Below are 24,163 nucleotides of genomic sequence, written 5' to 3' on the forward strand. Positions count from 1 at the left end.
TGTCTCTCTCTCTCAAAAATAAATAAATACTATTTTTTTTAAATATAGAAAGTGAATTTATATCGCTATGTAAGAATTCTGTGCAGGGCACCTGGGTGGCTCAGTCAGTTAAGCGTCTGACTTCAGCTCAGGTCATGATCTCGCGGTTTGTGAGTTTGAACCCCGTGTGGGGCTTTGTACTGACGGCTCAGAGCCTGGAGCCTGCTTTGGATTCTGTGTGTGTGTCCCTCTCTGCCCCTCCTCCCCTCTCACACTCTGTCTCAGTCTCTCTCGAACATAAATGAACATTAAAAAAAACACAATTCTGTGCTTCAACTCTATGACTGAGGTTAAAGTGTTTCTCTTCCTGCATTTGCTGAATAAACTGCACCCTATTCTCTTTTCAAATACCTAGAATAAAATACACATCACTGAATTATAATAGCTAATGTGCATCTGCTCCATTACTAACAATTTAATGATCAAGGTTGATAATTTTCCCCCAGATGAACTGGCTTCAATTTGCTTGCAACAATCCAGAAACGATAATAATAGTTCCTGTGCTAGCCATCATGTCTTGTTACAAGTCCAAGGATTATTTCCATTTTTCATACGAATAAACTGAGAGAAAATGAGAAACCAAAGATGACACAATAAGTAGTTTGGCTGATATTTTGCAACAGGGTCACCAGCACTTAAACCCTGAACGTTACTATTTATAAGAAGTCGGGAAGAAACCAAACTATAATTTCCACTATGTTTTGAGCTCCTGTGTTCCCTCCCCTATGCCTACCAGGTCCCTACCCATTCTTCATGTCCCACTGACATGACTGGTAATACATATACAGTTCCCAGCTGAAGAATGATTTTTGGGGGTTGGGATGTGTCAATATTTAGGAAAGAAGCGGTGAGGCCATGGTTGACCTTCCAGTGATATATGGAATGTACTACCTGGAGAGGCACTTATGCTCCACACGGTAAGGAGAGTCTGAATGGAAACTATCTCATGAAGGGTAGAAGGAACCGATAAACATGCCGGATGGACTGATAAACAGAGGAGGTTAGGTCATCTTCCCAGAAAAGAGGAAGTTGGGATGACACATAAGCACACGACTACTGACTAGAAAGGACATTTTTGCATAACAGGAAAGTTGGGGAAGAGAAATGCCGTCCTGTTTAATTTTATTTATTTTATAACACTAAGGCATTCAAATAAGCATCTGTCGGTTTAGTCAAAGGGTTTAATGCAACGTGACTGGCAGCATTTCTCATTTAGACACAACCTGTGACCCTAATTTCAATGCTGCAGCTTTTAAGGAACATTGGCTATCTTAAATTAGGACCCAGAGTCATTCGTAGAAGAGCTATCACACATCATTATCTGCCTCTAAACTCTTGTATGCCGAATCCCTCACCTTACTTCCAGAGTCATTTTTCTAAGCCACCGATCAGCTAGAGTAACTTTCCCCCAAAAGCCCGCAATGGCTTCCCACTGTCTTGCAGGTAAATTCTAGCTCAGTGTTCCAAATTCTCCATGACGTGATGCCTTTCTGCCTCTCCTGGTTCAACACACAGGGTTTCTTTGAATTAATCATTAACCTCCCTCCAAAACTTTGCTCAGGCTGTTCCTGCAGTGTATTTTGTCCTTCCCCATTGCTCTGCACCTTAGGATCCTTTACCCCTTATTGTTTTACTCGACCCTCTCTACAAATCTATTAATACCCCATCCTGAAGGGCCCTGTAATTCCCAAGCTCTGTCACACTCAGTTGCTACATAGTGCCTTGTGAGTAGCTAGTTGAAGTCTGAATGACTTCCACTGCATCAACTTATTTAATACTTTCTTGAATTTCCTACATGCAGTAGTTCTCAAACTTTAAAAAAAAATTTTTTTAATGTTTTTATTTATTTTTGAGGCAGAGAGAGACAGAGCATGAGCAGGGGAGGGGCAGAGAGAGAGGGAGACACAGAATCTGAAGCAAGCTCCAGGCTCTGGGCTTTCAGCACAGATCCTGACGTGGGGCTCGAACTCAGAGACTGTGAGATCATGACCTGAGCTGAAGTCAGACGCTTAACCCACTGATCCTCCCAGGCCCCCCAGTTCTCAAACTTTAGCAAGCATCAAAATTACGGGGGTGGGGGGGAGGGAGGCGGGAGGAGGGGCTAGTTTAAAACACAGCCAGCTAGACCCCACCCCAAAGTTTTTGACTCAGTGGTTCTGAAGAGGGTCCCCAAAATCCCCATTTCTAATAAGTTCCCAGGGACTGTTACTTCTGCTGCTGCCCAGGGAATCTCTGCTCTCTTCCATCTAGTACACTTTAAACCTAGCAGGCTCACCAGATAACTTCCTGGATAATTGGGGAGGTGATACAGCTCTACTTATTGATTGAAAATTTAAAAGGAGTTTTACTAAGACTTTCAGCAATGTGTCTAAAAATACAAATCCAGTGTTGTTGTTGTTGTTTTTTTTTTTTTAACCAGACGTAGAAAGTGGAGTTTATGTGATCAATAAGAGTTGGCAAATTTCATTTAAGTGGGTCATCCAGGCAGTTCTGATCTATAGAGGAACTTTGAACGTGCGTGATGGGGCACAGGGCGAATGAAGATCCATCTGTAGGGAACTGGCAGGAAAAGAAACTGCATATTTTCCTCAAGGACTTGTGACGATCTAAACAGTCCCACTTTACCAGCTTTACCAAAAGGGAGTTCAGAAAGATCATAGCAAGGACATAGCAGAACTGGAGTTCGAGTCTGTCTTTGGTCTCTCCTGCTCATCTGCTGACACTTCTGGCTTCTCCTCCGAAGCAGCGGTATCTTCTGTGGGATTAAATAACATGTCCTAAGCAAATATTAAGTTCAAGTTCAGGATGACAACCCAAAAATCACAATGAATTTTGAGAGATTTGTAATGAGTAGGTGGCAAATATGTGACACTAAGCACGGGCTGTCTGTCCCCGGTATTCCATAGGCACTATTCATCTCATGCTTCCATAGCCATGACATGGAATGTTGGCTTTCTGCTTTTGCTTGGTCAAGACCTGAGGCTCATTCTCTCTCTCTTTTATAATGTACACACAGCTCTTTTCTTCTCTTTGGGGGAATGAGCGAGATTAGAGCTGCTGCCACCCAGAGGTCAGAATAAGTCAATGAAATTGACAAATTGTCAGAGAATAAATCTATACCTGGATGTAAGGAGCAAAGTTCTATGACAAAATTATGAATTTCTGCTCTCAGAGATAACAACAAGCAACAACCAGATCGAAGCCTCTTTTGTGACAGTCAAATGGGTTATTCCTATATATATATGTGTGTGTGTGTATATATATATATATATATATATATATATTTTTTTTTTTTTTTTTTTTTTGAGGGAGAGGGAGAGAGAGCAGAGGGAAGGGACAGAGGGAGAGAGAGAATCCCAAGCAGGCTCCACACTCAGTGAAAAGTCTGGTTCAGGGTTTGATCTCATGAACTGTGAGATCATGACCTGAGCTGAAATCAGGAGTCGGACTCCCACCTGACTAAGCCACCCAGGTGCCCGACAAATCCTATTATTGAAATACTCACCTTACCCAGTACACAACACATGATTCTGTGTCCAACTGCAGAATTCCTCCAAGAACCGTCAGGAGTTCCATAGAAGCCAAAATTAAGAATTTCTGTCCTAGGAAGTTCACTTAACACCAAGATAAAGAAACAGCCTTTTCAAATTTTCTCTCTCAGCTGAAGACGTTCTGTAGAAAACTTTTTTGCTCCCCTACGAATCCTATATAAATAAGTTCCACCTTGTTTCCCTCACCTCTACCTCCAATGCTCCAGACTCAGCCCTGCATTTGGAAATGGCCAATGGTAGGGTCTAAGAGGCAGATCCTCCAGTTTATCTGCCGGAGACATTCTAGCTCTCTCTCCGCAAGGACTCCTGTCTTGCCACACTGCACCGGCATCGTCAATATTAGTGGAAATAGTGGCAAGATCTGGTGCCATTTTTAATATGCCTTGTGGTAGCCGAGATAAGCAGAACATGCAACTCACGGCCGCGTGCTGGACATACAGATGCAGTAGAAATTGTGTGCACGTTTGGAAAGCTTGCTTATTTTAGGATTTTGTTCAGACATGAATCACTTGAGCTTCTCTTTCTCACTGGCTTTCTCTTTTGTGGCTCTGTCTCTCAGAATGATAAAATTCCCAACTAGCAGCCGCAGAGAACAGATTAGTTTAAAATTTTTTCTAGTAAAGAAGCTCATCCAGTGAAAGTGCCAAAGGACATGTCATCACAGATTTACAGTTTGCACAATAAATAAAGAAGTGAAGCAGCCCAAAGGGAGGGTTTGAGGTGAGCACAGAGGATGCGTACAGTCATGAGAACGGACGGGTCACGGAATCAGTAGACGTCGAGAAGACAGTGACGGTGCTGACAGTCTCTGGGATGCACACGGACATTCGGGTACAGACATCCCGTTACGAGGAGGCGCCAGGTGAAAAGGTGAAGATGTTACGTGTGGTTACTCTAGAATCCATTACCATAGGTTGAGTGATTAGTCACGTAAACCACAAACAAAACCTAAACGATTCATCATGGATCCAGATATTTGGATTGAGGTGGATCGGATAGTTACATGGGGGAGGGGGGCAAGCTGACGGGGGACATAGCTGGGAAGAAGTGCATCAAGAGGATCATGTCTGGGGCGCCTGGGTGGCTCGGTGGGTTGAGCGTCCGACTTCGGCTCAGGTCATGATCTCGTGGTTCCTGAGTTCTCGAGCCCCGCGTCAGGCTCTGTGCGGGCAGCTCAGAGCCTGGAGCCTGCTTCGGATTCTGTGTCTCCCTCTCTCGGCCCCTCCCCAGCTTGCACTCTGTCTCTCCCTCTCTCAAAAATAAATAAACACTAAAAATTTTTTTTTAAAAAATGGGATCATGTCTGTGGTTAGGCTAAATGACCGTGGCAGGAAGACTTAAGAGGTCTAACAAGTGGGTAGGAGTCCCTAAATCAGATCTATTTTTTTTTCTTATTATGTTCCCCAGTTTTTTGAAAAATTTTTCAAGAAGGGCTCTTATTAGCCTGACTAAAAAAAAGAAAAAAAAAACTGTCTCCTATTTGAAATCCTTTTATGAAAAGTTCAAAATGACCCGGCAGATAATGAGTGCTATAGAAAATGGGATCCCTAAATAAACAGTTAATGGTTTGAGACATTAAAATTATTTTAAAATCTTATTTAAAGTTAGTAGGTCATTTTTCAAAAGAGTCTCCTTTTAAAATTGAGCCGTCACCTAGTAAAATGTCAGAGGTTTCCTAATCGATAAGCTGTAATACGTGTGTTTGAAGTAACGACATATAGCTAATGCGTTCATTATTCATGACAATTGTATGCGCACCATTTTAATCTTCATTACCCTCCACAGACATTAGCTAATTTATCTGCAGTGGGGCTCCAGAGCAGTGCACTGCTATTTCTGTTATTGGGCAGGCAGAGGAATTAATGCAAGGTGAAAGGCCTTGATTCTCCAAGGTCCTATTTCTGAAAACTGATCCAGCTGAAATATTGAAGGCAAATTGTTGACTGTAAGCAAACAGAAAGATAAAATGTTTGCCAGTTTGATTGGAAAGTGTCACTGGTGTTTACTTACCCTAGAAGGCTTAAATGAAGCAGGGATCTGGAAACAATTAAAAGCCTCATATGCATTTCCACTTTAATGCTCCAATTACAGTGTCAAGATTCTGCAACTTGTGAGTGGCACCAAGGAGTTCCCATACTCTTCCCTCTAGGGAGACTGAGGCAGCTTGGTTTTCCTAGAGCTCCCTGTTCTCTCTTTGTCTCAAAAATGGTGCCTAAAGTGAACATTTTCACAATCCGGCAAGTTTGCAATGCTCTTGTCTTGGGCCAACACTTTTAGTCTTTTTTTTTTTTCCCCACTGTGTGTCGATCTCTTTTGGTCAAAAGCATTCATGGCCACGGGAGAACAGCTGGCTAGCTTTTTACCTTCCTACCTATCTCCACTACCCTTTCTTGGCGATCTTTTTATTATTCTTTATTATTTTTATTTATTTTTTTATTTGGCTCACCTAAAAGTGGCACCAATGAAATTAACCAGAAATCCATTTTAGAGGATCTGGTAGAACCATAGATAGGATATTCGGATTGTATGATCCTTGATTCCTCATAGACCCAAATCTTTCTTTTGGAGTTTTCCTCTATTGGCTAATCCAGCTTTAGAGCGTAGGGTCTGCAGTTGGTTGTGGAGTTTTACATGGTTCCACCATGTACCAGCCATGGAAATTTGGACACTTCGGCAGGTTGTTTTTTTTTTTGTTTTTTTGTTTTTTTTTTTTTTTTAATGTTTATTTATTTTTGAGAGAGAGAGAGAGAAAAAAACGAGTGAGCAAGGGAGGGGCAGAGAGAGGGGGACAGAGGCTCTGAAGCAGGCTTCATGCTGACAGTAGTGAGCCCGATGTGGGACTTGAACTCACCAACCATGAGATCATGACCTGAGCTGAAGTCAGGCACTCAACAGACTGTTACACACAGGCTCCCCAGTTGTTTCTCTTAAGTTTAGTTTCCTCATCTAGAAAATAGGACTAGTCCAAGCAATGCACTTAAATAATGCCTGGCTCATACCAAGCTTGAAAAAATTCTGAACTATTATTTGCTATGTCACAATATCGTAATTTGATAATTAGATGTGTGCTTTTTATTAGGTGAATGGATTCCTTTAAAAATTTTTTTTTGGAAAATGTTCATAATTTGTTTTATTTTCGGCAAATATAACCTTCCTTTAGAACATAAATGCTGGCCTCTGGTTCCCTAGAACGATCCGAATTCTGTTACCAATGGCAAACCAGCATCTCTCCAGCTTTTTGCCTGTTCTTACTTCCCTTTCTGAAATTCCCCTTCAAGAAACTGACACCTCCTTACACGTTCTCCCCTAGTCTCTCAAAGACATCCTTCTGGCTGACCCTGGACTTGTCACCACGCTCTTTCCACCATTTCCTTAGCATCCACATGATTTCTGGAAGCCAGGTGTAGATAAAAATGGAGAAGGTCTGTCCACAGGAGATGGTAACGATCATTACAAGAGGAGGGCACCGATGGGGGGAGCCGTTCATCTTGATCCTGGCAGCAGAAATCTTCAAAAGATGAGTGCCTTCAATTTACCTTAATTCTCCTTGGCTTCTCTTTTCTCCTGAGAGAAACAGTTCTTGTCTGAGTTTTTTCTCTTGAGATGGCATCAGCAGAGGGAGGCACAGCAGTGGCGAAACTTTTATTAACTCTGGCACAGGCCTGTCCACAAGGCAGAAAACTCTTTCAAATCGACAAGGAGTCAATGGTTGGAAAAAGCGGAGATTCAAGAACCAGGAGGGAGGAGCTGTGGGCAGAGGGTCTCGACAAGGGAGCAAAGTGCTGACATCTTTCAGGGTTCTGCAAAGAGAACCAGAGGCCTTGTCCTTTTCACAAGCTGTGTTTGCTCTCCTGGGACAAGTGGATGGAGAAACCTACTGGAAAATGTTTTGTACTCCCTTCTATTCCAAGGTAGAATATAGAAATCAACATTGTTGTTCTCGATTTCAAAACAATGAGAGGTTGTGTGTGAGGTAAACTCGATGCTTCATGGTCTGATACCCCAAAGTTAGAAAAGTGTAAAAGAAAAGGCTGGAGTAAGTGGCTGTTTGGGGGAAAATCTGGTTGTTTTGGGAATGGGTTCTGCTTGGGGAACATTTTGGCAATATCACTTGAATAAAATATATTAATATTTAACACCCATAAAAGCTTCCTTGGATATATGTACAATTTTGAACACAGGCACAGAAGTTGCCTGAAGTTCTGATATTTTTTTTTCTGAATTAGTCTTTGTGACAGAAAAAAAAGAGTGCTTGAAAAATGACTAACCTCACAAAACATACCAAAAAATTCACAAAATTAAGGCAACTTTTGCAAATTTTCTTATCGTATTGAGTGGCTTTCTTTTGTCTTATGTTAAATCAGGACATAGTTGAGATTTTGGTCTGTTCTGGAGACATTTGGTGTCTCTCTCTTCTTCTAAGATCTTGTCTTGATTCTTGCAAAGGCAGAAAATAATTCATTTAGTTTGACATTGCTTCCCAAATAGCTATGTTTACTCTATAAGGTCACTATAAAAAATTTCCCTACCTCTTACTCTTTTTCACAAATGTAATGGTCACTTTCTTCTATAGGAAAGCATAACACCATGCATAGTCCCAAACCAGTTACAGTAAGTCCAAAACCCAACAGGTAACGATGTTTCAACTGAAGCTGTCAACCTCTTAGCACTCCTCCTGTTGACCTATTTTAGTTAGTGTTTTACACCAAAGGAAACTTAAAAGTGTATCATAAGGTAGGGTCTGATCTTATTTTAGGGTCTTAGGCTAATTGGTTGATTTTTCTAAGCTCTTGGAAAATAAGAATTCTACTTTTACCCCCTTACATCTTTCTCAGAATGACTAAGAGAGAAGTGGAAGCCAAAAGCTGAACCAAAACTTGACTAAGTGTCATTTAAAGCTTTGGCTGAGTTGGTATACACATTGGGAGGCAGGCACAGTGCAGTTTACTGTAAGGAAGGGGGAATTATGGTTGAATTATTTTCCATAAACATATGCAAGGAAGTTAATCTTTGTGTTCATTAGAGGTGAAATAGAGAGAAGCTTGGTAGGTGAGACTGGGAGCATGGAGGCAAGACAAATAATTTTTAAGAGTAGAAATATCTAATGTTCAACTCCAGATTCTTGGTGGAGAGGTAAAGCAAACCTTGTCCTTTCTTTAATATCTCTACAAACCTTCAGTAAAGTCTGCTACCCACATAGAAGAAGCTCTTTATGGATAGAAATCAAAGGAAGAAAGTGGGCTCAACATTTGGGTTAGTGTGGAATAAGAAAACTAATTCATCAGGGCCAGGAAGCTGGAACCAGAGTATCCACAAGAACGTAAGTCCCAGACAGAGTTACAGGAATCTTAATAAAGGCAATGGATGTTTCCTGAGATGTGTCATTGGAATTGGAACCAATCTTATCATGAACGTAATGGGGCATCATGACCCCAGACACCAGCTAATTATGAGTCTGAGGCCCTGACTAGTTTTGAAGGCTGGCTCAGCCACACATGAGCTGGTTAATAGGAAGAAAGCACAGCTTGGTTTCCTCATCAGTAAAATAAGAATAATATTATTTTTATTTTCTTTATTTATTTTTAATTTGCATCCAAATTAATTAACATATAGTGCAACAATGATTTCAGGAGTAGATTCCTTAGTCCCCCTTACCCATTTAGCCCATCCCCCCTTTCACACCCCCTCCAGTAACCCTCTGATGTTCTCCATATTTAAGAGTCTCTTATGGTTTGTCCCCCTCCCTGTTTTTATGTTATCTTTGTTTCCCTTCCCTTATGTTCATCTGTTTTGTCTCTTGAAGTCCTCATATGAGTGAAGTCATATGATATTTGTCTTTCTCTGACTAATTTAGCTTAGAATAATACCCTCTAGTTCCAACCATGTAATTGCAAATGGCAAGATTTCGTTTTTTTTTATTGCCAAGTAGTACTCCATTGTGTGTGTGTGTGTGTGTGTGTGTGTGTGTGTGTGTGTGTATATATATATATATATATATATACCACATCTTCTTTATCCATTCATCTGTTGATGGACGTTTGAGCTCTTTCCATACTTTGTCTATTGTTGATAGTGCTGCTATAAACACAGGGGTGCATGTGTCCCTTCGAAACAGCACACCTGTATCCCATGGATAAATGCCTAGTAGTGCAACTTCTGGGGAAATAATATTTTTGTAATAACTGATTCAGGGTCACCAATGGACGCTGAAATAGTCCGGTGAAACATTGTTGATGAAACAGATATTCTCAAAGTGGCACCCTCCATCCTATATTACCTTCAAATTACGTGAGAAAATGTGTTTTTACAGTTGAGAAGTCACAAGTGATCTTGTAATTGAGATATTTCCGAGAGATCAAACATGACATCACTAATAACGAGAGTGTGAACAGTACAGAGATTTTGTGGACGAGCATCCTTGTTTTGTAGAGATGAGTACTGAAGTATTTAGAGGTCAAGTGTCATGACATCTACAACTTACTTAAAAATATATCGCTATATATATATGTATATATTTCTAATATATAATAAGTATAAATATATTACATGCCACATATATATATGCACACATACATAATGTATGTATTTCTCTTTCTCTATATATATACACACACACAGACATAGACACAGACACAGACACAGACACAGACAGACATATATATGTCTTTCTCTCAATATATATCTCTCTCTATATAGGTAGACATTTCATCTTATCTATATATAATATAGATAAATAGAGACAGAGAGTGTGCAAATGGGGTGAAATTTTAACAATCAGTGAGTATAAGTAAAGAGCATGTAAGTGTTTATTGTACCATTCTTTCAAATTTTCCAAAATCAAATGTTTACCATGCAATTAAGGCAAAGTAGATTACCCATCATCACATCAGGCACCATGTCTATGCTCGTTTTGTGTGGATTACCTTTTCCTTTTCCTTTGTCCTCTACCAGAGTTGTTCACTTTCCCCCGATCATGATAAGCTCTCATAATGTTTAAATATACCTTGGGTCCAGTTACATTGCCCTAAAAAAAAGTATTTTCTGGAAAAGCATAAAGTACGAAAAGGGTAGAACATTGTAAAAATGCCAAGAGTGGCAATAATTGGCAGCTGGGCAAGATGGTTCTGTTCTCCGAAAGGGGCGTCTCATGGCATTGCATGTGAAATATTTTGCAGAATTACGGGAGGAAGAAATCAGTGGTTTAGGGGGGAAAAAACAAACAATACTCAGAATATTAACATTTCTCAATAAACACCAAAATAGAGAAAACATGTTGTTTCAGAGTGCTGGTTTAGGAATGCAAAACCAAGATTATCTTTCCTGAGAGCTTTTCTCCTTAAAGTAATAGGTTTTAATGCTTGTAGAAATGATGAAAATTTAGTTGGAAGTTGCCTCGGGGGCCTGAATTATGTGCACAGTTAATTCTGTACCATTGAAGGATTTTTCTGCCAAACCTATTGGTCAACTTAAGTACAGGCCAGTGTATGTCTTGATTTTTAGGATAAATATTCCAGGGTTCTGGGATATTCTTTCTTTTGCTGTGCCTAGTTCATATCCTTAAAGCTGGGATGGATATAGGAAGGGAACAGGAGAATATGCCCAGTCTGGGTACCTCTTTGGGCTCCAATTCTCTTCAATTCCATTTCTTCCCTTGGTGGTTTTGTAAAAGGAGTCCTTTTCCTAATTTTATCACTAATCCTCAAAGCTTTCCTGATAGAGGGAAGGGGGTGGCAAATTATTTACCAGCCCAACTTGGAAAGGGAGAAAACAGGAGGGCTAGTAGGGGAAATTATTTTCTAAAACCATGCAGTGAAAAGCTCAGTTTTTCTATCTAGCTTTCTATGACTGCACAAATGTAAAAGCACTATGTAAAACGTAGGAAGATGTGAGGAAGAAACAAGCTTAGGACTCAGTTTCTGCTAATCAAATAATAGAGATTTTAATAACAACACTCTAAGTGTGAGTATCAGAAATTGCTATGCAAATTGCAAACTCCCGCCCAAATGTAAGCTGTGGCTACTATTTTATTCATCAAAGTTATGACCATTATCTTCCCCATCATCCTTTATGTTCATAATGTCAGGGTTCTCAGGAATTGAGGAGGAAGAAGAAAAATGATTTACTGTCTGGGAAGAATAATTACAAGCGAGTTTCCAAGGAAAGCCATCATCCTGAGGATTTTTAAAGTCATGGTTGGGCAAGTTGGGGGGGGGCAGGTGTATTCATAAGGAAGAGGCAGCATATGTGACCAGCCGTGAGGGGAAGGACAACACATGAAATTCTGATGGCAGCAGAATGTGTGGTGATAGCAGACAGGCAGTTAGGGTCGGAATAAAATGGGAGGGTGGGAGGGAGGTGTCCAACACCTGGAAGGCAATGAAACCCCTAGTCAGATTTTAATGAGATTCAGGAAGCAATAAAGAGCAACTGTAGAATTCTAAGAAAAGAAACATTGTGACAAAGTGATGCTTGGGAAAATGAAGTCTTTTCAAGTGTTTTGAATAGATTGTGGACAATTGAAACCAGGAGAGGAAGGAGGGTTTAAGATAGAGCAGATTCAGAGAAATAAAAATCTTGCTTTGATCAGCAAGGTGAAGGCCGAGACGATGGATGCCTTGAGAGCACAGATGGGGCTGGGGTGAGATATGCTCGAGAAGTGAGGCTTTGCTAGACGCTGGATGGTTAAGAACACAATGAGGCTAACATGGATCTAAAGTCAGAAAAGCATCGCACTGGGGGCCTGGGGAGGAAGTCGGACCCGCGTGACATTCAAGTGTGTTCGATGAGATTGGAAACCTGGCACTTCTGGGGTGCCTGGGTGGATCAATCAGTTCAGTGTCCCGCTCTTGATTTCCACTCAGGTCATAATCTCAGGGTTCATGAGATCGAGCCCCATGTCAGGCTCTGCATTTACAACATGGAGCCTGAATGGGATTCCCTCTCTCTCTCTCTCTCTCTCTCAAAATAAATGGATAAACTTAAAAACAAAAACAAAAACAAAACCTGGCACTTCTAAGATTTTGTCAGCCCTATCACCATTGGAAACCTCTGATCACTGCCTTGTGCTCTCAAGTTCTTCCCTGTTTCCATAGTTGCGGGGCTCCAAGTGTCCAGTTTAGGGTCCCCTATCATGGGGTGACGACAGAGCCAGGCCAGGACAGTGATTGTCAGCCTGCCAAGGCATACGTTTTAGATACTGCTGTTGTTGTTCTGCTTTAGAGAATTTCAAATAACACGCGATTCTTAAAAAATGCCTTGTTGAGGGGCGCCTGGGTGGCTCAGTCGGTTGAGCCTCCGACTTCGGACGGTTGGCGGGTTCGAGCCCCACATGGGACTTGCTGCCGTCAGCCTGCTTCGGATCTTCTGCTTCCCTCTCTCTGCGCCCCTTTCCCCACTCACACTGTCTCATAAATAAATAAACATATAAAAATTTTTTTAAAAAGTGGCTTGGTGAAGGCTACTTCTTAAAAATGTCTTGTTGCTCTAACCTCTGAATCACCGCTCTTCCTGTCTTTTTGCAACTCAGATGTGCCCGTGTGGCATGTCCCTTCCCACCCAGACATGGGGAAGATGCAGCAGTGACTGTGGCATCCAGGAACTGCTGTCCCCCGATGGCGCCCGCATTCTCCACACAAGGTTTTATAGTTTTCTCTCCCTGCTGTTCAGCGTTGTGGGAAGAAAGAAATCCTAGAGTCCTTTTGAAAAAGTTCTCTCTTTATTTATTCTGCTAGCAAGCTCCCCAAACAGGACTCCTATGCCATCATATCATGTAGTCATTACGAAAAAGATGGTTAGTGTTTTACCGAAGTCCACAGGGGCCTGGGATGGGAAACAAATCTGTGCCACCCACTGTACTTTTATGGACTCTTTGGAAATAAAAAGATGCTACATTTATTTAACAACGCTTGTGTAGTTCTTACCATGTGCTCTGTCGTAAGCACCGTATATAAGTCCTGTAACAGCCCTAAGAAGTTAGATGCAACTCTCGCCATCCTCCTCATTGGTTTTAGATGTGGAATCTGAGGCACGGAGACAAGGGAACCTGCCCTGGGTTAAACAACTGGTTCGTAGGGAAACTGCAATTTCATTCCAAACCCTTAGGTGCCAGAGTTTAACCCCTATGCTGTAGTGTCTCTCTAAGTAAAGACGAAGATGTTTGTATCTCCTCCAGGTAATGCTATTTATAAACACATTAAATCCTGCAATTTGTAAACTTGGAAAGAAGCCTCAGAAGTTGAAAGGCAGCGAGGCCTCTTTCACGCCACGGTAGCCCACTTTCTCTGGCCGTGGGGATGTAGGAGCTGAGGCATTACGGGTATTTCCATAAATTCCCGGGGAAAGAGCCTGACGTCGCAAGGCCTGCCTCATAAGCTTTCGCCTACTCATCTCTTGTGGGAACCACTGGGATACCTGGCTTCTTGTGGATGCCGGAAACAGAGACTCAAGATCTAAGGGAGCGGATGAGGGATCATGTCGTGTTTGGTCTGCCTGTCACCTTCTCTTTGCTTCCCTCTGCTATCACATGAAAAGTTTCAAATTCCAAAGGAGGTTGGTATACATAATGTAGCTAAGCACTCTCACCTCTTCTGGGCAGAGGGCTGTTTTACCAGGACACTATCGGAGTGGTAATTGGGTTGCTTTTGAGTGACTTGTCCAAATTATAAAAAGGGGAGGCAGGTTAAGGCTTCTTGCCTAAGCAGGAGGCTGTAGGCTGGTCAGTTTCCAAGAGAAGGGGTCCTCTGGGTATGGCAAGCTCTATGACCTACATTCCAAAACACCTCCATTCCAGCCAGTGGGCGTGCTCACTGTACCCCAAACCTATTTCATAGTTTGTTACTGCTTTTATTCTTTGGTTTATTCCTTATCTTCCATCGGTAGTGTCTCTTCCCTCACTTCAATGTCTGAAATCTTTCCCATCCTTGAAAACTCGGTTGATATTGTCCAAGAACTCTTCCATGCTTATCCAAGCTGGGGGTGATATGCTGTGATTACATCCTGCCAAGATTTTTAAGTTTATGTCCCATTTATTTGGTAATCATCATTTACTGCTTTCCATAACCTATTCATGGGTCAGTGTCTCATCTCCCCAACTATATTAAATGCTCTTTGAGGCTAGGTAATAGGTACTTAATAAAGACCTGTTAATTAAGAGTCACTTCTACTCTACTCCCTGGGAACTCACCACAGTCTTGGTTATACCTTGTAAATCAGTATCTAAAGAGCTGCCCCATTCCCCTGTGGTACTAGTGTTATATAAGTGTATGAAGGACTAACCTAAGAGTAAAAGCCTACATAGTAACCAACAGGAAGGAGGACAGCATATACGATCAAGGGAAAAGATATCAGTGGAGGCTTTAACAAGGAGGTACAATGACCCCGATTACCAAGTCCTAGAGCAAGGATCTCCGACTCCCAGAATCCAACCGTTCCAAAGTGAAGCTACCAGAAGACAATGGGGCTAGATGGGGGGATGAGCAGAACTCTTTTCCACTAATGTTATGCCATGCTGCAAACAAACATAAGCGAGGAGCTTCCTAAACTAGAACATCAATTTAGAATCTAGGGGAAAGCCAAAGGCTATTTTAGTTTGACCTTTAGCACACAGTCTATTTCAGACTAAATTTTATTATGGAAGCACATTCCACAATATACTTGTAGTGGGAAATAGAACCTAATCAGAGCTGACAGCAGCTCCTAGCCTCAGCAGAACTAACAACGGTCTGAGACAGAGCCTGGCTTGGTGGAAATCTGAAAGGAAATTATGGGGGAACTGGATGTAAACAGAGTACCCAGGGTAATTCACGGAGTGACTAGACAGGCACATGGTAGTCGCATGGATGAGACTGGCAATGGTTAAAAGGTTGAATAACTCACTGCATTGGCAGCAGGAGCTAAATAAAACCTGACAACAAAAACCTAAATGAGAACAGAAGTCGCTAAAATAGATGAACTCAAACCAGAGAAAGCAGAAGAAAAAGAAAAGGTTTTATAAAATAATTCTTTGAATTAAAAAGATTAACATTCAAACAGGCTACCCCTTCTCTAAGGATTCTAGGGAACCCATTTTTAGGACCATGGAGCAGGCTTGCTAAAAAAGCAAAATCATTCCGTTCTGTGCTAAGTTTTTTAAGCATTACATTTGATTTGAAAAGATAGAAGGATAGAAGTCGTATAGTTGTTGTACAAAGAGTTAGACATAAAAGCATAAAAAGATAAAATGAGTTCCTCACAATTAGGTGAGGAGTCAGCGTGGGTCCAAGTTTGGACCATAGATCTCTTGGCATCAGTTTTGGGAAAATGCTTTAAAATCTAAAATCCTATAAAAAAACGGAGTGAATAATTACCAATAAAGGCATATTGTCTTTCATACAGTACGCACTTTACTCATGTTGAATTGATTGTACACAAAGAATTATTTTTATGTTCTTTCTTTTTCTCTTTCTTTCTCTAATTATATTATTATCATCATCATTATTATTATTATTTGCTCTGGGTAACATCTGTGCACGATACAAATTTAAACATTTTCTCACTTTTATCCCCGTATGTAACCACTTTTGTTGTTTTTATATGTATCCCTCTGGAGCTAATTTATGCACCGATAGGCCTATATGAGGAAATAGAATTATATTTTGCCCATTATTCTACACTTGGTTTTGTCCTTAAAATTGTATCTGATGAGTTCGTACATAGTTGTTTGCCTTATCCTTCTTAGAAGCTATATTTCATTGTTCATATCTATAAGCCAAAGATATGTATTTTATAGCCCTCTATTGATGCATACTTAAGTTGTTTCCAAGGTTTTTGTTTGTTTTTTGGTTTTGGTATTGCCAGCAATGATTCAATTAATATCTTTGTTCAAAGACATTTCGCATGAGTGGGAGTGTATCAGTAGAATCATTTCTTAAAATTAGAACTTACTGAAATGTTAGGCTGCCTCTGTAATTTTGATAGATATGGCCAAATTGCTCTCTCTAGAACTTCCATGAACATATATTCACAACAGCAAAAAATAAGGATGCCAGTTTCCCATACCCTGGTCAATGGGCACGTTATTTAACTTAAAAAAAAATTGTTGCCAACTTAATCCATACAAAATGTTATCCTATTTATTTATTTTTCTTTTTTTTCGCTTTGAATGAAAATGAGAGTCTTATCATACATTTAAAAGTCACTTTTATTTCCTAAACAGCTAGCATCAGTTTGAAAAAGTATTCTTATATCTTTTCATTTAGTTATTAATTAAATTTAAAAAATTAATGACACTTTGCATGTATTCCCTTGACCTTGTAGCTTTGTCTAGGCCTCTTCATTTTTCTCTTCTTTTTTTAAATTTATTTATTTATTTTGAGAGAGATTGAGAGCAGGGGAGGAGCAGAGAGAGAGGAAGAGAGAGAGAGAATCCCAAGCCGACTCCATGCCATCAGCACAGAACCCGACTTGGTCCGATTTCCCAAACTGCAAGATCATGACCGGAGCCGAAACCAAGAATCGGATGCGTAAACATCTGAGCCATCCGGGTGACCCCATTTTTCTCTTCTAAAAGTAGAGGGGTGTATATATGCGTGAAATGGGTTATCACCAAGGTGGCTTTTATTCAGCATATCACAATGTGACTCCTTTGACAAGCTTATATATCTATCCCTTTGTTGTCTGTCTTTAAATGTTGAATATTCATGAGTACAGTCTAGCTGAGTACATTAACCAGTAAATATACATTGGCTTCAAGGAGTAAATGCCAGAATAAAGGTGATGGTTATCTTTTCTTTTGTGCCTTTGAGAGGGATGATTAGAGTTTTTTTCCTCGTGCTCAGCACATTTTGCAAGTTCCTTACGTGACTTCAACTCACAGTTAATCCTAACTTCCCTATGTCATCTCAGAAGCTCTCCTGCAGTCTCAGGAAGAGATAAGATCTGAATCTTTTAGGAGGTTCTGAGGACAGTAAAGACAGCCGATGCCAAAGGAGAAGACTTTTACCAGAAAAGAAATGTACTTCATCTTTTAATACACAAATAGAGTCTGCACTATCAATGAAAACGTCCTACGTGAGACCTTCTGGTGGAGGATCGATGCCGTCCCTTATGACTGCTGCAAACCTCCCTGGGTTTGCTCAGGCTACATTTCTCTAATCTTATTTCCACGAAAACGCCAGTAGAGAATGGCAGCCTATATCTGGCAACGCTGGACTGTGTCACATGACTCGACAAAACAGATCAGAAGTGGTCAAAGGAACTGTGCAGGTCTCTGTTGCCAATTTTATTGAGGGAAAAATGAGTCATTAAAAAAGGACATCTGAAATTATAGGCCTAATTTAGTTCCTGTGTATTAACCAGCAATTCAATAAAGCCCGAGAGCAGTTTTCATGCACCTGAAGTAGCTGAGTGTAACCAGTTTCAAAATCTGTTTAGTCTAGTCCCAGGAAAACTCAAAGATCTGCTGATTTCTCTCCCTTTCTCTAAAACATAACATCTGCAAACCTGGAAGATATTCACCCCTCTGCAAGATGGTGATAGCATTTCACAACCTTCTCAACCTCTTTCTGTAGACACCAATTTTGGAAGAAGAAACAACTTAAAGCTGTATGTTTCCTTATTCGAGGATTTGATTTTATCCTTTGAAAGGTTTCATTAAAATCTTTGATTTTATAAGTGATGTTACTACCTTAGGAAAAGGGTATTTGCTTATAAAATTCTCCCATTTGGCTCTAATCATATCTTTTTCTGGCCATCACAAACACCGTCGGTGAGATCACTATTGAGTGTGGAAATAATTGGGGGAAATACAATAGGCAGGGAGGTTTTTTATAAACCTTTTTTTTTAATAAGAAACTAAATGCCTATAAATTCTGAAATAAGTATACTGAATATTTTAGCCTTTATACCTTTTGCTTTTTAAAGAATATATCTTATAACAATTTTAGATATAGAAGCTGAAATCAAACGGAGAAAATGAAAAGAATATTCTGTGATTCTTTCAGTGGAATGCCATTTATACAAGTACATTTTTTTTAAAAATAAGAAGCCACTCAGACAATGTGGAATTATACTCCAAGTTTAGGCTGTAATTCCCAAGACTCTTACCAGAGGACAGTATTTTCCTCCATAATGGTGTCCTCACATATGGAATATGGCAAAGCAGATGGACCAAATTTAATGGTCTGGTGACTGTATACAAATTGACTATTTACAGTTTTCCTTTATGCCAATAATAGCCATCTAGAAAATATAATGAAGAGAAGATATCATTATAAGTAGCAACAAAAATTTAAAATCCATAGGAATGACCTTAAAAGAAGTGTCTACTCATATGGGAAAAAACCCACTAAACTTCAGTGAGAGTCACACAGATGATTTGAATAAATGCCTTCCAAACGGAAAAACAAAATACTGTGTGATATCAGTGCTTTCCAAAATGATATTTATATTTAATTCAATCCCCCTCTAACATTTGGATTTTTGAGAAACATCCTGAAGTTCGTTTGGAAGGATAAATAGCTGAGACTCGCCATTTTTTTTTTTTATTATTTTGTTTATTTATTTTTGACAGAGACAAAGTGTGAGCATGAGCTGGGGAGGGGCAGAGAGGGAGACACAGAATTTGAAGCAGGCTCCAGGCTCTGAGCTGTCAGCACAGAGCCCGACGTGGGGCTCAAACCCAAGGACCGTGAGATCATGACCTGGGCCGAAGTTGGACGCTTAACCGACTGAGCCACCCAGGAGCCCCAAGACTCGCTATTTTTAAAAGAAAAATCTTAAGATGAAACTTGCATTGCCAAAGATAACATATTACCAAGCTATGAAATGTAAAGTGGGTAGTCTCCATGTCAGGTTAGGCACACAGATCAATGAAACAGAGTAGAAACACCAGAAAAAGACCCATGATTACACGTTTTTAGCATATAATGAAAACGATATTTCAAATGAGTGGGGAAAAGAATGAATTATGCAATAACTTGAATGATTGATTAATTATTTTGCAAAAAGTCATATATTTACTTATCTTATACCAGAAGTGCCAGCGTTATGCCAGGAATGGGATTACATATGAGCTGGGATGCCATCCTCTCAGAGACAAGGGTGGCTAATCAATTCTATGGCTAATCAATTCTCATTTGTTTGCCCCAGAGTGCCATAAAATAGTCATTGTCTATGTGCAATTTCTATGTTACAAAATATGATAGCAAGCACTGTGTTTTACTATACACCGAAATACATTTAAAATGAATTTAAGATGTGGGGATAGCTGGGTGGCTCAGTGGGTTGAGCGTCGGACTTTGGCTCAGGTCATGATCTCACCGCTTGGGGTTCAAGCCCCACGTCGGCCTCTGCGCTGACAGCCCAGAGCCTGGAGCTGCTTTGGATTCTGTCTCCCTCTCTCTGTGCCCCTCCCCCATTTGCACTCTGTCTCCCTCTCAAAAATAAATAAGCATTAAAATTTTTTTTCTTAATGGATTTAAAATGTTATTTTTAAGGAATCTCTACACCCATGGGGTTCAAACTCACAGCCCTGAGATCAAGAGTTGCATGCTTTTCTGACTGAGCCAGCCAGGCACCCCCTACATTTAAAATGGGTTAAAAAACTACATGCAGATAAAACTGTAAAAGAACCACCAGAAAATATGAACAAGTATCTTGGGCTCTGGAAACTCTTTGGAAGAAGAGAACAGAACGTGGATATTATAACGGAAAACAAATGAGATCTGATGAGCTATCATGAAGATTTCTGTACTTCAACAGCACAAGACTAAAAGAATTAAAGGGCAAGGGAGAAACGGGACGGCGTGGGGGGCCAATGTTTCAGAGTGTGTTCAGCAAGGTAGAAAAGTTCTTACCAACGGAGAAGGAAAAGACAGCTATCTCCATATCTTAAAGCAAAAGGCATGAGCAGGCAATTCACACAAGTTATATTTTTAAAAAACATGAAACATGAAAAAAATGTTAACGGTCATTATAGAAATGCAAACTGAAACAAATGATGGCACCACTTTTCATGTGTCACATGGGTAGGGAGAAAAGATACTCATAATTCCCAGGATTGGTTAGGGTGTGGGACAGTGGTCACTTTCACACATGGTTGAGGAGTCAGTAAATTGAAATAAAATTTTAGAAGGCAATTTGAAAATAGATTCCCGAGGCCTTTAAAATGTCTATACACTTTGTCTGGTTTTAGGGATCTATTCTAAGTAAATAGTTAAAAATGGAGTCAAAATTAAACATATTCAGTCAGCATAATTCATACAGGGTTAATTTAAAGAAGTCTAAAAGTTCTGTAGGGGCTTATATCAACTCTGCTGTATATTTATTGCAGAGTTCTATTTAGTCATTGAAAGTATTAACAGAAAATGCTTACTGTTAAGACAAAATATTCACAATGTAGAACCAACAAATAAAATGCAAGATGTGAAGAGTATGACACTATTTTTACAAAACAGTATTTAAAGAAATGAAAAAAAAAAAAAAACCCAGCAGTCAAAAGTAAAGGATTATATATCAGTGCTGGATTACAGATAACTAGAACTTTCCTGTGATGTTTCTACTTCTTCAGTTATCTGCACAGAACATTTATTCCTTTTGCAACTATTTTTAAAAGACAGGTGTTATTAAAATACAAAAAGCAAAAAAAAAAAAAAAAATTACCCCAGTTTAGCTATGTTTACATCCTCTTGTTTTAAGTGATGATTCAAACATGGGCCACATTTCTAAGCTACCATACATAGAAGAGTCAGTCTTCTGATTTTTGATTTGTCATGGTCATGGAAGATTGGGCCATCTTAGAAGAGGGGATGAGACAGGATGGAAATCTGCAACGGGCATGGGCACTAGCCAAGACTCTCCTAGCTTTCCGGTCCAACCCAGAGAGATAGCTTCACCTAAATAAGTACCTTGCAGACAGCCAATAAATATTTGATGCTTATTTTGAAAATTCTCAACCTTATTCACTTTCATTGCAGACACTTTGCATCATCGATTCTGACAAAAATAGTAACCCAGGGGCGCGTGGGTGGCTCAGGCAGTTGAGCAGCTGACTTCAGCTCAGGTCATGATCTCGTGGTTGGTGAATTTGGGCCCCATGGCCGGCTCTGTGCCGACAGCTCAGAGCCTGAAGCCTGCTTTGGATTCTGTGTCTCCTCTCTCTCTGCCCCTCCCCCACTCCAGCTCTGTTTCTCTCTCTCAAAAATAAATACACATTAAAAAAATTTTATAACCAAAAAATAAAAAAAAAATAGTAACCCCAAATTTAAAACTATCATTTATATTTCAGCTACCCAAAAGTTTGTGTTTATATAATGCTATATTTTGATCTCATATATTAGTTAAGAAATAGATTTAGCTTTCAGGATTGTATATAACTTTCAGGATTCTGTATAAAAGAAGAATCTTTAACTTATTCTCATGGCACTCTTTGAAAGGGGGCGTGGCTTTATGTGTTCATAAGTTTGGGAAACTCACAAAATTTAATATCCTACCGTGGTTTATTTATTTTTATCAGATGTAGAATATTGAAACCTAACATATGCGTGGCTATGTTTACATTGATAATGCAAGTACTTATCTGAAGTACTTAAGGAAGAACAGAGTACTTATGAAAGTACTTATCTGAAGAACAGGGACAAATAATTCCGTTTAAGAGAAGGTGGGGGCAAGTACTGTAAGTGTCTTAAATACTTAGGAATATTTAAATATTCCTTATAACTCAAGGTATTATGCTGAATGAAATTGACCAAGAATGATGTCATAATTTGTAGCATGTTTTTGTCAGTTCTGGAAAACTCCTGTTGACTTGCAACGTCTTTGACCTCAGATGCACACCCACTCTCCTAGTGAGTGTGTGGCTGAACTTGAACCCAGAAGGAGCATGTAAAAGGCCTTCCTGATGAAAGTCCAAGAAGCATCTTGACGGATAATATGTAGTGTTTCACAGCATGAGTCACTAGGGTTTCGAAGCAACATCGATTTGGCCATAATGTTTCTATGGTTTCCACATTTATCACTCTCTACCTTGGTAATGAGCACCAATAAAATATGACCTGAGTGGATTATAGAAAGAAAAAAAAATCTGGAAAACACTCTTTGTTATAGTTTCTTCTCTTGTAAAACACTCGACTGACTCCTCTTGCTGAGGCTATCCTCTATTTTCCTGTACAGCACAGTGTGAGGTCATTGGCTCTCAGGATTGCAGGAGGGTTCTATGCTGCAATTAGCTCAGTATTGTGTGCCTTGCGTGTGTCATTAGAAGAGATACCTGCCTAGTTACCGGAGTGGAAAAAAAATGCCGTTGAGTGGCATTAACAGGAAAATGCGCAGTGTTGCCAATGTCTGTAAGATGCATGAAATGCACAAAAACCTGCATCTTTTATGGGTAAGTAACAGATGGAGCTCAGGTAATGGTAAAAACAAAAAAAAAAACAAAACAAAACAAAACAAAAAAAAACAAACGAGAGAGAGTTACATAAGGGATCCTCCAGAGCTGTTTGGAGAAGAGACACACACTGCATTCAGCTTTCAGCTCCTTAGTGTTGGGTTAGGTGGTAGAACAAAACGGGAGTAGTTTTTCATGATGTGATGGTGTCACTCAGTCACACTGAGTTCCTTCTGAGGAAGATTCAACATCTAGTTATGTTTTCTGTGCCAGCTGTGTGGGCTTTTCATTGATAGGAATTCCCAGCTTCCTTTTAATAAAAGTGTAGCATGTTTGGGAAGAAGAGGCTTGCTTCCTGTTTTACGAACCCCACATGCCCCTCCTCCCGGGGGCCCTCTCTTCCTCTGCTCTCCAGCACCTGGCTTGACTAGCAGCTGCCTCTCAGCCTCCCCTGATGGGTGAAAGGGTTTACCAATGGGCTGTTTAGTGCCTGTCCTGGTGGGGGAAAGTGGCACAAAGGACTTTGTACCTCAAGCGTTTGGCAGACCAGTAAAGGCTGACAACAGGCATCCTTGCTGCTTGGATCTTGACTGCTGCTGATATCTGAGTCATGCCCAGAAAATTCCTGGCACAAAGTCACAGGGTCCTGTTTTTCCGGAGTGTTGTGAGATCTCCTCTAGTGTCTATGGCTGACAACTCTCGGAAACCAAGTTCATTTTCACTGTTTTTTTTTCCCCCCCAAAGAAAATGAGAGAAAGAGAAAGAGAGAGAGAAGATAACAGCGCGAAGCTGATGAACAGAGGTTGTATAGCGATCGTGATAAGTCCTATCCATTTTCATGTTCAGATATCATGGAGACCAAAGGTTGAGTTCTGGAATAGGCAAACCATCTTGTTTTGAAATTCTTCAAATGTTTCTGTCCAGATAGGGAGCTCTAGTCATGGCGAAGATGTTTATTCTGCCACTTGTCAGTTGTGCTGGCCTGAGCAACTGACTTGACATTTTTCTAGCACAGTCTCCTTATCTGTAAAACTGAGATAATAATGATGCCTATCGTGAGCTTAAATGAGATAATGCATCTGATGTTGTAGCGTATGATAAAAATTCAATAAATGTCATTTATCGGTATTATTATCTCAAGGGAACAGCATAGTATTTTTCTAATTATTACACATTTCCTGGCTGTTCTAGGCACAGACTGCTTTTGTTCAGA

General features: G+C 40.1%; 1 long non-coding RNA gene across 12 annotated transcripts in view; it reads left to right on the plus strand.

Moving 5' to 3' along the window:
- The window catches only part of LOC109252505 (uncharacterized), a 278,187-nt gene that overhangs the window by 240,764 nt on the left and 13,260 nt on the right, over positions 1-24,163 (plus strand). The window lies entirely within an intron of this gene.

Source organism: Panthera pardus, unplaced genomic scaffold (genome assembly GCF_024362965.1).
Source record: "Panthera pardus isolate Hobbes unplaced genomic scaffold, ASM2436296v1 HiC_scaffold_17, whole genome shotgun sequence".
NCBI classification, from domain to species: Eukaryota; Metazoa; Chordata; class Mammalia; order Carnivora; family Felidae; genus Panthera; species Panthera pardus.